The 13,179-nt window shown below is 44.0% G+C and overlaps 1 long non-coding RNA gene across 1 annotated transcript; it reads left to right on the top strand.

Moving 5' to 3' along the window:
• The first annotated feature begins 2,800 nt into the window (after positions 1–2,800).
• On the top strand, positions 2,801–5,191 carry LOC135386923 (uncharacterized). Its single transcript, XR_010420715.1, has 2 exons — positions 2,801–3,090; positions 3,290–5,191. It is a non-coding gene; the product is annotated as an uncharacterized LOC135386923 (long non-coding RNA).
• Positions 5,192–13,179: the final 7,988 nt, after the last annotated feature.

The following is a 13,179-nucleotide window of genomic DNA, read 5'->3' on the forward strand; positions in this document are numbered from 1 at the left end:
GCTGTGTATTGTAAAATGTCAGATGATACCGACTGTCTTTTCTCTTAACATTGTAAACATGTGTGTTTATTTAGGTAGCACTGTGCTAATGAATAATAAATGCAGCATCACACCAATAACAGTAGCCACAAAATCAAACAAAGCATCAATTACTGAAACAAGAAAAGCAGATAGATGAGGCCTGGACAACATTGTTTGGCAGCAATAACAAACAAATTAACTTTGGCATCTATACTTGCAGAGAAAAGCTAAAAATGCCCTTGAATTGAAAAAAATAGATAGTGGAATCTCCTTAAATGGAAATTGCTCGGAACCAGACTTCTGGCAGCTTTGGATAAATGAAGCTAACTTGACAGTTTTCGAAGTGCTCCCAAACTATTTCTGAGTGTCGCCACTGCACACAAATTTCGAGAGATAAACGTTACAAAGAAAGAGGAGCAGCTTCGTGTTTTTGTCAATGTTTTCCTCTTTTGTAATTAAAGTTTGCTACAGCTACATGCCAGAGGCTGTTTATGGCCTGTGCATGTCCAGGAACAATGCAAGACAGTATTGGATGCTGTACGATACACTTCCTGTGTAAATGGAACGCCTGATAACTGGAATACATCTTTCTGGTCCCTTCAAGTTTCATTTAGAGAGATTCCACTGTATCTGTGACTTAACGTGATGATTTTCTACACTGTACTGATGATGCTGATCACAGATGATGGTCATCCCCTGCATGAATCAATAGATGCTCCTGTTCCGGGTGCCCACGAAATATAGCCTTCACCAGTTTTTCTTGCGCATTTGTTGGATAATTCCTCAATTTGTTGCCTTTTGATGACATGCTCCCCTTGAATCCAAAGTCAGGTTGCTTTTCTAGCTTCTTATTTGGTGGAGTCCAATAAGTATCCTGCATAGGAGTATCAGTGAGCTCCATGATGCTCTCATGAAGAACCCTTAATGATGCTTGAAACCTCTCGACCTTTATTGGCTCAGAGCATTCCAATGAATTCTCTTACCACTGTGTAGAATAACCTTTTAGTGTCCTTTGCAGCTTCACTGGTTGCCTTTGGTTGGTGATTCATCAAATTCAGTTCACAAGCTCCTCGCAAAAGTTCAAGGGGGTCATCAACTGCTGGGGAAAAAGTTGATGTTGATAGAGTGGATAGTGAAGACCGCTCGTTATTGCCTTGCAAGCTCTTGGCTTTTTCGCGATAAACAACAGCATGTATATGCTTGCACATATGTGCACGAAGCGTGTAGTCAGGGCACGTGCATGAAAAATCATGAGCGCATGTGCTGCAGTCCTTGCAGACAAGCATGCAGCCGTAACACGGCTTTCTTCTGCACACAGTGTAAACTTGTGTTTTGTCATGTGAGGTCACCTTCCAGCTGTCACTTTCTTCCTTAATGTCTTCTGATTGTATGCTAAGACTTCTTTTGTGGCTCTGAAATATTACTGTGTGTCTCTTGGTGGTTTGCCTTTGTAGATGCCAATCATTCTGTCACGAAGGATCTTTTTTGTCATATCAAGGAGAAAGGAGAGGAATTTATCTAGCCTTTGGTTGTGCTTGCCACCAAAATAATGATTTTTCAGTTGGTTGTGCATTCCTTCCAGATAGTTATTTGTTGACAGACCTGTGTGTAGTCTGTAACATTGCCCAGGTATTTGGCCTCTCAGCATAGTGTGTCTTGAAATACTTTGAAAATTCGACGAGGCTTGAATTAGCATCAATATGCCTCAAGAAGTCTTGCGAGAGGGATTTAAATTCATCTTCTTCAGATACCCTAATTAGAGTGTGAAGAAAGTCATGAACATTCTTTCGCAGTTGTGTGCCATTGATTTTTGTCATCAGGTTTTGATTCCAGTTGTTGCGCACATGGAAGATGCAGAGAAGGCGCTTTTCTGGTCTCCCCATAACGTCAGACCATGCGTTATAAAACGCTGGGGCATCATCCGTCATGAATGCTTCTGTTTCGATTATGCCGGTGTGCTTTTTAACAGCTTCGAACAATGTCTGGTATGTGGCCCGGTCAGTCTTTTTTGATATCGGAAATGCACATGGAAGCCCAGATCCATCTTCTGCTATTGTTAGGACAGATGCCAACATGAAGCCGTAACCAGTTGTTCCGTGAGTGGAGTCTATGCAGATGGCTTTGTTGCCCAGTTTCCGAAGAAATTCACGCTGCTGTTTCGTCATGATCGCCAGGAGGAAGTTCTCCTCACCAGTTGTCGGCAGGGCGTTCAGTTGCTGAAAGATGTCCAGGTCCGGGTATATAACAAATGGTTCTGGTTTCTCCAGCTGTTTATCCACATGTGGACGCTAATGGCATCATTTTGGTGCAGCCGTGCTTTGTTTGCCAAGCTGTACTCAGCTGCAATGTTACGAATGTCTTGCCTTGTGGTCAGGTCCAGTGGTGAAATGATTTCTCCAGAAAATTCAGACTGTAGATTTGTCATGATCCTCTCAACAGGAACGCCAATCACAAACTGGCCTGTAAATAGAGTTGTGAATGTCAGTTATGTGCTCGTATAGAGGCATGCCCCCACACTACATCTGCAGCTTTTCACTATCCCACTGGATTCCACAGCACCACTGATAAAATACGTGTTCTCAATCTTGAACTAAAGACCAAGGTAAAAACTGCCAAATACACCTTCTACAATTTCACCATTTTGCAATTCTTGCGCTCAGCACCTAGCAGGTTCTGGAGTTACTTGTGTGGCGGCCCGTGGACGACGATGACAACGACGTGCCTCTGCTGGCGCGCGCCACTGCGCCTGGCAGCCAGTTCTGCCGGCACCGTCCTAGCGTGAGGCCACGCACATCTTTCCGCTGGGACATCCCATCATCGCCGGTCAGGACTCGTGTAGATGAATACCACCTCCTCTACATTTGGTGACCCGAACAACGAACACCATGTTCGGCGTAATTCGGCCACTCAACATCCTAAATTTTTCGGTAAACCAGTAGCGAACCAGCCTCTAGCAGGCAAGGCGCACCGGGACCATTGTTCCACCGGGGACCCGCAGGGAGACCACAGTAACCTGACTTTCCGGCCTCCACCTGCTTCACGATGGTCCTCCCCGGCACTTGTCATCTAGTAAGTCTTCGTTTACTAAATTAAAATCTTCTGAACAGCCTCTCATCAAAGCTTGAAGGTATCCAAAGAAAAGCTTTGCGTTTCATTTTTAATAGATATTGTCGTACCGATTCATTGGTCGAGTTATATGCAGCAGCTGATTTTACCACACTTTCCGACAGACGACTACTAAATCGACTCAGATTTTTCTATTGATTAGTAAACAACTCAAGATTGACAAAGAAAGGTACCTTACACTGCACCATACGAGACAGCTGCGAGGTAATCATTCCTTGTCCTTCAAGCCCCTTTTCCTTTAATAATCAAACATTCAAATACTCCTTCTTCCCTAGAACGATATTGGAGTGGAACAGCCTTAGCTCCGATATTACTAACGCCCGTGTCGTTACGTTACGTCGCTACTAACGTGTCGATACGTTCACAGCTGCCCTCAAGTAAGTAGCCTGCTATATTAGACGGTTGTTACATGATGTTCAAATCAATTCCCAATTTATTAATTAATATGACGTAGGACCTCATCTCACTATTAGCTGTTTTGTGCTTAATGCTGCTCATCTCTTTCTTTCTATATTGATCATTGTGTATGATGTATTTTGCTTGATGTGTTGTGTGTATGATCTTGCTCGTACCTGTGATGGTCCCGTTGGGACCAACAGTGTGCTGAAATAAATAAATAAATACATAAATAAGTCCTGCCACTTTTAGCTATGTTTGCCAAAATACACTCTTAAACCCGTACCTTTTATTGTAACTTTTAGAAACATGTAACTTCTGTATAGACGTAGATTTCGAGATTTCTTATAGGTTACACCACTGTAACGTATATTTAGAGGTTAAAAGCGACCAAAGTCATGTCTTTACAACACGAATAGAAGTTACATCTAGGAAAAAACAAAAACATCTTGTTGTAACTTATAAATGTACCCTCTACTCCGACACTGTAACTTCTAAGCGAAATCTCCAACGATAATCTCTTTGTTAGTTTCTTATCGTTTGTTTTCCTTTTGTTTTTCAGCATAATGCCGCGTTTCAGCCTCCCATTCGAGACGACAGTTGCGAATCTACGCTGTTATTTTTTATCTGTTTCAGCGTCACCTATACGTCAACTACATGTTATCAATGCTGTATGAACACAGATTATAAGTTCGCAGTCTGAAATACAGATAGTATGTTTCTTTTTAAAGGGTGGAAAACAATTGTCAATGCCGCAACCACCAAGATTTCCGATTTCGCTGCGTAGCCGAGCCTGGTCTAGGTCTATCCACACTGAGAGCGGTTTCCTTGAAACGCTTAACGCTCGTCGTCCGTTCGTTAACAAGTGTAATCTGTTTTAATCAGTGGTTTTCCTCGCGTTTATCATAGTATCGTCAGGAACACCGGAAAAGCTAGATGTCGCTAGCAAACAAGTATATTTTCGGTGTTCTGAGGGGAAAGTGTAGTGAGTGCGAAGATTGCAAAGAATATATAACCGAAAACGAACGTCACCACCGCAGCCCTAATTCACACACTTCATACACTGGGTAAGTGTACATTTTGTGCTAGGTACGTGCGTTATTTTGATAGCAAGAGCTCTTAGCGCATGTTTGTTGTGATTATGGCAAGCGTTTTGCGGCCCTGCATATGAACGCCACTTACGCTTGCTACTTTTCTGCTCTTACTTGGTCGCCAAGTCAATACACCGGCGTGCATTTTGCGAGCTGCGGATATATGCATCGAGATATATAATTCGCAGCTTCCTACTTGTTGTATTCTTACGATATTCTAAGACTCAATCGCGGAGTGAACGCCTTCCCGCATTTATGCTGATTTGTACCTTGTGCTTTGTACGAATTTGAATGGTTCCGTAAATGTTACTCTCATTGCCCAAACTTTTGTTCCCAGGATCCCACATGCAGGTTCACATACCGTCACCAGCGCAATGCAGTACCTCACAAACTCGTCCCAGAGCGCCTCCAACGCTGATAACGCAGTAATGTAGTGTCACCTGCGTTACTGTACACTCATATTCCTCAAGGTTGTGTGCGTTTTATGTAATACTGTATTGCCATTTGCGCTCGCCTCTGCAACACGAATGTGGAATAAATTTTTTTCTGCTGCAATTCTCCATTTCGTTGGGTGTGTTCAGCTTAGCAAACATAGGTCAGTTGTTTTGACTCGCTAGCTTCCTTGCACTTTTATGCATTGCTTCTCACTTAGAAGATAGTTCTTTTTTCCACATACATGGTAAAGCGACCATGGTTTCTCCTCACATCAGAATCGCACTTGTGCACAATGTGTCACCTCTCGACAGACTTCTGTTTTTGTAATATACATATGTTCAAGATCCCCTTTTCTGCTGGTTCATTTTGGTACCTTGGTGTGTTCTGTAAATGTCTGTCGATATCCCACGCGCAGGGTGTTTGTTTTTATTCGCATCACACCAGCGCTCATTTGACAGATGGGTTATGTTGATTTTCGCAAATTAACCCATCCGTAGTTACAAACATTTCCGACATTTCCTGACGCATGTGTTTGTAACTACGGATCGACTAATTAGCAAAAATTCACATACCCCACCTGCCAAATGAGCGCTACTCTGTTGCGAATAAAAATGAACATCCTGTATAAAAAGCCGCACGTTGGCGTAACCTTTACGGGCAGGTGCTGGATTGAAGGCCGTAACCTCTAATTAGTGGGTTTCCTTGTAACACTTATAAAAGGGGTCGCTCAGAGGGTATCTGGTAGCTTCTGAAATAGAGGGCAAAATATTGCGATTTTTTACCCTTTACTAAAGGGTACGGAGTTAATCATCTCCCTTTGTCAATTAATTAGCGGTAATTAATTTTCCAACTTTTTAATTATCGGTTTTAGCTCTCAGATGTAAATGAGGAAGTTGTAGTACATGTCGAAAAAGACGCAACTGAAGTGGTTCGAGGTTGCTATGGCTTGTGGTTTAGTTTTTTCCCGGGTTTAAAAATTGGTTTCTGAAGCCGCGCGCACCACAGAGCGCTTCCCATAATTCGGCGCCCGCGTGCGACGATTGCAGTGCACTCTGATAAGTGTGCCGTGAAACAGGTGAAATATCTTCCGCTTGTGTGAAGTGGCCCAAGGATGGTCTCCAAGTGCTAATATCAAAGTCAATGTACGCCGGAGGGCGCTGGAATCGTCGCGCGCGGGTGCCGGATTGCCGGACTTTTAAGCTCGGGAAAAAACGAAACCACAAGCCATAGCGACCTCGAACCACTTCAGTTGTGTCTCTTTCGACATCTACTACAACCTCCCCATTGACATCTGAGAGCTAAAACCGATGACTAAAAAGTTGGAAAATTAATTACCGCTAATTAATTGACAAGGGGCGATGAAAAAGAAATTTGGATAGACCACACAACTGCCAAGCACGTACAGTTGGTTGCATTTGTGTAAAGCACTCCGTTTTTTTTTAGCCCCTGGCCCTCTTTCGGTGGGACACCCTGTATATATATATATATATATATATACTTCACTTCTTCAGTAGATACTGCGTTAGCTTCACGCTCACTTGCACTTTAGAAGGATCATGTGCTAAAGTCCTACTGCCGTTTTTCCGTGACCCCGCGGCACCCTAGGCGGCCTTGACTCCAGATTGCGAGCCCATATGGGTATAGCGGAAACAGCCTCAGGATCAGCCCTTTACGTATGCATGGTGGTCCGACATATGATAAAGATGTTGGAAAGGCATCTCGCAACTCGCGCTTACGCGAAGGAGGTCGTGCACACCGTCGATATAAAGGCACGTATCGGATTCTAGCCGAGCAAAACGTCCGGTGAAAGCCAGGGGCCCTCGATCCCCAGAACGATATTGTTCTACACCTTTTCTAGTCAAAAACACAGACTAAAAAATACATGTTTTGTTTTCATGTTTATCGTACGTACTTGTTTATATTATATACTCCTATAGAGTTCTAGTGTGCATCTGCACCATGCAATAGAAAAGTGTAAACACGTACCTTCGAGTGAAGTGAACTTGTGATGTTCAGTCTGTGGGACAAACCCGTGCTTGGAGACGTGGTGCTGTAGGAGACTTACGCGAGTGGGGAAACTCTTCTCTGGACTCTCCGCACATACAAAATTACTCTTCCTTGAAGTGTTCACGTTGACAATCTTATAAATACGTTCTTGGTGACTTTTCAGATGACAGAACCTGGCAAATGTTTTATCGCAGGAGCAAGCTATAACGCGCGGCGGTGCCATCTCGGACGCGTCTGCCGCTTCCGCGTCCAACTTAATGCTCCCCCATATGGTTTCGGTTTCAGAGAGTTTCCCGTTTCGCGCCAGATGGAGATGGCGAGAGAATTGATGGGAGGAGGAAAGTCATGTTTTTCTACCTCCTCTCCTGCATTTGCCGCCGCCGCCACAGATGAGCGACCAATGAGAGCCGTTGGTCTTGCTGTCCCTAACGGCCGCCGAATCGGTGCGCCGCTGCCACCGGTTCGGCTGGCCTGATCGGCGCACGGAGGAAACGGAGGATCGGCGCACGGAGGTTTCTTCCTCCTTTCGGAGAAAAAAAAAAACATTATATTTTTTTTTCCTGCGGATTTTACAAGTGTACAGGGTGAAAACATGAATGCCTGGGAATAATATTGCGACTGCTCTATAGACCGTCCAGTTATTATGGCAAACTGGAACTTCAGCTTTCAGCAGCAATGAAACAGGAATGGTATTGGCACCTTCAGCAAAAGATGACAGCAACGATTATAGCAGCGAGGAGTGCATTGGCAAAAACGGAGTAAAAAGTATGAGAAAGAAGACAAAGATGCCAGTGGGAAATCTCTCTCACAAATGCCCATAGCACGTTAGCGATTTCTCGTGGCGATTTAGGTATAGGCTGGGTTAGGTTGGGTTAGGTGAAGTTATCCAAACCAACTCTGAAGATAAACTCGTACAAATTCCAACACTGTCAGGACAAAAGAAAAGAGAACTCTTTACATCGAGAAACAACTCTGTCATACAATGAACGTCGCTATAATCGTATTCGTAGGTGAAGGTTTGCACCGTCTGAGTCCGTCACGCGCTGAAGAGAAAGGAAAGCGAAAGGCAAGTTTCAGGAATACATCACATTCCATAAGGTGTTATAAGAAAATATATTTTCTAATTTAGGTAGCATAATAAAAAGTATGCATTTAAGAAGCGGACGCGTGTCAGGAAAAATAAACTAAAACTACTGTATCAAGGAATAATGCTACACCGGGTTGATTTGCACATTTCTGAATTGGTTCATACACGAATCAGTCTTGGAATTAAGCGAAGGGGGCATGGCCTGGTACCCCTAATTTTCTGTGAATATATAGCGCTTCAATTGGCCTTAGATAGTGCATGTGTATAGCACGTTGACCAAAGTCGGAGCTCTATACCCCAAGAAAAAAATCCTGGACAAATGGACCGTAAAGGACAAATCAAGACAAAATATGGGTTTGACCGAATAAAGCCATGAATCGTATATCGATGATAAGCACAGCCCCTGCTTCATCCGTAGTGGTCAAGCGGGGTATATGAGATTCCGTTTCATGAGGCTTTTTTTTTTTTTATGTTCACTCGAATGAAGCATACGATTTGTTGTGCATCCCTGATAACGTTCATCTTGACTGTCAGCGGGGTAGACTTCTCGGAAGGGGCCAGGCCCTCCATTTGAAAGTTCTGGGGGGGGGGGGGGGGGGGGCTGAGGACCTCTAGTTCCCACGTAGTCGGCGCCTGGTTACAGGTTTGGTTACCGTTGTGGAAGTGATTTTTCCGCAGTTCGAAACATTGTTGATGTAAGCACAGGGAAGCGGATGCAGCCAGTAAAGATGTAATCTGACTAAAGCGCTAAGTACAAATTGCACTTTTATGCACATTGAGATCATCTGCGCCGGCATCGTGCCTCCGAGAAAGAGAAAAAAATTCGCGCCATAACTGCCCGCGCAAAAACGGGGGACGCATCTCGAAGATTCCAGTATGCGTTGCATAAAGGTCGAATGAGTAATGCCATTTGCTATTAAAAAATGCGGAAAAATGCGGAAATGTGCGGAAAAATCACAATATTGCGCACAATCTCAATTACACACAATTACACACAATTTAGCGGACTATTACATGCAGTGTCCGATTTTTAACAATAGCGGTAGCCGTTCTTGTTTTAGCTCATTTACAGTTTTGCTTTTTTTTTTCTCTCTCTACGTTAGGAGTTCTGTAGTGATCAGATACCGTAACAACGTATTCCTGCGACTTCCTATTAAAGCATGCACCCTCTATGGCTCTGGAAGCGACGCAACCAGCATAAATACAAATTTTGTTGTGAAAATGCATTTTGGTGACGGACAAAGTGTTTGAAATAAAGTTGAGTACAGATGTTGATTCCTGATGTTGAAGATTGTTGTTGTGTACTGAGACTGTCGCATGCAGCGGCATGCAAACGGAAACTTTGGTGTGAGTGTGTCACATGGCCGATAATATTCACAAGTGCGAAAATTTCAGTCCAGACAACGTCATACTTTGCATGCAATTTGAACAAACGTGCAGCAAGAGCCGACGAGAGTGAAGCAGATCCCTCACCCAGAAAACGGTCAAAATGTCACACAGAATCCCTGCGGAGGAACTAGGGATGTGCCAATCGAATCCACGAATCCTCAAATCCTAGGCAAGAATTCGAGATTCGGGAATCCGAATCCCAGTGCCCGAAACGGCGAATCGAATTTTTCGAAACCACCAATCACTTTTGTTTTCTTTTTCAAATTGACGCCTCAGGACAAGCCCGCCGAAAGCCTCATTGACCGGCGTGTGTTCTCTTGTTTGTTTGTTTACATTGCTCTAGACTGAAAGAGTTTAGACAGGAACTGTTACATTACAAGTTTAAAAGTAACATGGTTTTGTTTTTAGATAATTGCTTAGTTTTATGGAAATAATTCAGACTCGAGAACTTACGTATTTCTTGTAGTCGTTGAACAACACGCTAAATAAATTACGTTTAAGAAGAATTATATGGGTATATTTTCTCCTGAAACTGCACTATTATTTGATTTGTTTTTCATGAAACAAATGTTTCATATTCTATCTCAAAACACTTTTCAGGAGAAGTTTTTTTTTTCTGGCTTTTTAAGCTCTGTTTAAAGAAAGGATTCGAAAGATTCGAGATTCGTAAGATTCGTGGATTCGCAGAACCTTCCTTGGATTCGGATCCGGAATCGGATTCGTAAAATTCTGGATTCGTCCCATCTCTAGGAGGAACCAACCGCCGGACACAGAAGATGATCTCTCGCGCTTTGTATCGAGGTTCCCGCTGCGTAGATGGGTTGCCGAGCAGAATTGTGGAATCTCGTTCGTGCCGTGCTGAATAAATTATTATGGAAGGTCGATGCATCATTTGCTGACGCTGATAATACTTCGTAACTTGATGCGCAAAGTTAAAGGTACTGTAAACCAGCACCGATCAAATGTCATTTGGTGTGGCTATTCGATAGTCCAAGCCACCATGACAAAAACGGCGCAAGTTTAATTCAATTCGACGGTGCAGTTAATTAGAAAATTACAATTAAAGATTACGGGCAACACTGTACTAGGTATTCGAAATGATTCCGTACTCCTGCCACATACGGCGGCAACCACATTGCATGCGTATAACACTGGGCCCGACATAACAATCCACCACAATCCACCATAAAAGTCCCTCCACAACGATTCACACAACGATCCACATCTGAGGATAAACGGATAAGCGAACTAAAATGAAATGCTGAGCCGTTGAAAAAAAATGTGTCAGACGTTCAAGAAGCCAGACAGCGTCGGGACTTGTTTGTTCACAGAGGTTCACAGTGAGAGTTTGTTCGTTCGAAAGAGGCCGCGAACAGAAGGAGCGCGCAGGCGCAGAAGAGAAGTAGGGAGAGCCTCCATCGAACAGCGGCCTGCGCTGGGTTACTTCGCAAAAAACACTGTTAACAGGGGTTTCAGAATGCATAGGTAAACAGGGAAACTAATAATATGGTTACTAAAATAACGAAGTTCCGATGTAATAGTGTGTAATACCAATTTTCAGTGTTGCCCGCTGTACAAGGGTTGTTTGACACCAGGCGTCGCACCGCTCCACTACGCCGCATTTTTCATGGCAAATTAAAAATATTTATAGCGCGCTGTCGGTCGTATGGTTCCGCATATGGTATTTAGAAGCAACAAAGTCTCTAGTCACATCACCGGCATATCATGCTTGTCTACTGCTTTACAGTACCTTTAAACGCGTACGTCGACACGAACACGCAGCCGTTCAGCGGCAAAACGCTAGCACGCCGCAGTCGCCGCTTGAATAATCTCTTATGGATATATGTGTATCTATCTTAGCGCTTCCAGTTATAACTCTACACCGCCAGGACTAGCACACAGTTTTAACCATTTGTCAATTTTCCCTTTGTAAACTCGTCAAACACTGTACTCGCTTCGCTCACGGAGTGTGCCCACATTTGACGGATGGTGACATCGTTCATACAGCACGGATTATGAGACAAACAGGTGAGACAAATACTTTCTTCTTCAGCATCAATCATCTTGACAGGACGTCGCTAATGCGCATTACTATAGTTTGAAATTGTTTGTGTCTGCGTCAGGACCCCCAACTCTGAAATTCGTTTTACAATGAAAGATGAAAGTCACTGAAAAGGTTAGCCAGATATAGGAGTTCAGCTGTAGCTGTGAAGCTGTAGCAGTTCTCTCATGTTCGTTTTACAGTTGTGCAAAACACACAATACCAGCATCTTCAGTCACCCAAGTCTGCGAGTTACTCTAACCGATATGTTGTTCGCATATATTCTCATGTTTTGAAAGATATACTTAGTTAATGTACGCGATGTAAACAACGAGAATTATCCGCGACAGGCTACAAACATGGACGACACAAACAGGTAAAAAGTCACGAAGAAAATCGAAAAAGAGGAATCAGGAGGGCCCGAGTTCGAATTTTGGTGTCAGCACATTTTTCCTGCGTTGTTGATTGTTAAATTGGACATAACCGCTTGACCTTTCATTGGCTGGTTCGATTGGCGGGTTCATTTGAGCTGTAGGAAAGTTGATGCGCGTTGAAATCACAAAGCACCACATAGGAATATTCCTGGAGCTACGACATGGGGTTGGATTCACCGATACAGCTACATTCATTGCTGCCGTAAAAATGAAGATGTTGAAATGACTTAATGCCCTGACAATGAATGCTATAATCTCTCTTCTGTTTTTCTTACACTCTCTTATGGTGCTGCGAATATTGACGCTCAATGTACAGGGACTTCGTTCGCGTGCAAAGCAGGCTGAGGTGATACAGTTCGCGCGCCGTATGTGGTGTGATCTGCTTCTGCTACAAGAAACCCAATTTTCTTGTTTCTCCGACGTGCGGAGCTTCATAGAGGCGTGCAATATTCAAGCATTTTTCTGTTTTGACTCTACCCACCAAAGCGGGGTTGGCGTTGTAGTGTTCAACAGGGCCTTGCTGCCACATAGTCTCGCGCGACATGACACTGATGGGCAGGTACTGCGGTTTGAATTTTTTGTTGGTGCCAAGAAGCTTACACTTTTGAACATTTACGCTCCAGCCCGCGCCAGTGAAACAAACGCCTTCTTCGATTGCTTGTACCCAAATTTCATCCCGCCTTCATCGGACGTAATACTAGGCGGGGACTTCATTTGTGTATTGGACTCCGACAGTGACGTTCGTGGGCCCGGTCGAGGGCGGCCAACGTGGAGTGCTCGCGAACTAGGTCGTTTATTGGAGCGCCGTAACCTTGCGGATGTCTGGACGTCTGTACATGACACCACATACTCAGCAACTTGGTCCCGTGCTGATTCCTCAAGCCGGCTCGACCGGTTTTATATCCCAGCGCATTTTCCACCATTTATTTTGGATTGCCAGGTGATATCTCTAAACAAATTTGGTATCCGTGTGAGTAATCACAGCGCGGTTCTGCTATCTATAAACACGACGTCCTTTCAAACTGGCCAGGCAGTGCGCTGGAGGTTGGACACAGCTCTGCTTCACGATGCTGCTGTTGTGGCAGAGGCCAGATCCAGGATAGCAGAGTACGTCTCAACGTCTGTTCTTTCTCCCGTGGCTTGGGAGGCCTG

This window comes from Ornithodoros turicata, chromosome 3, assembly GCF_037126465.1.
Source record: "Ornithodoros turicata isolate Travis chromosome 3, ASM3712646v1, whole genome shotgun sequence".
Taxonomy (NCBI): Eukaryota; Metazoa; Arthropoda; class Arachnida; order Ixodida; family Argasidae; genus Ornithodoros; species Ornithodoros turicata.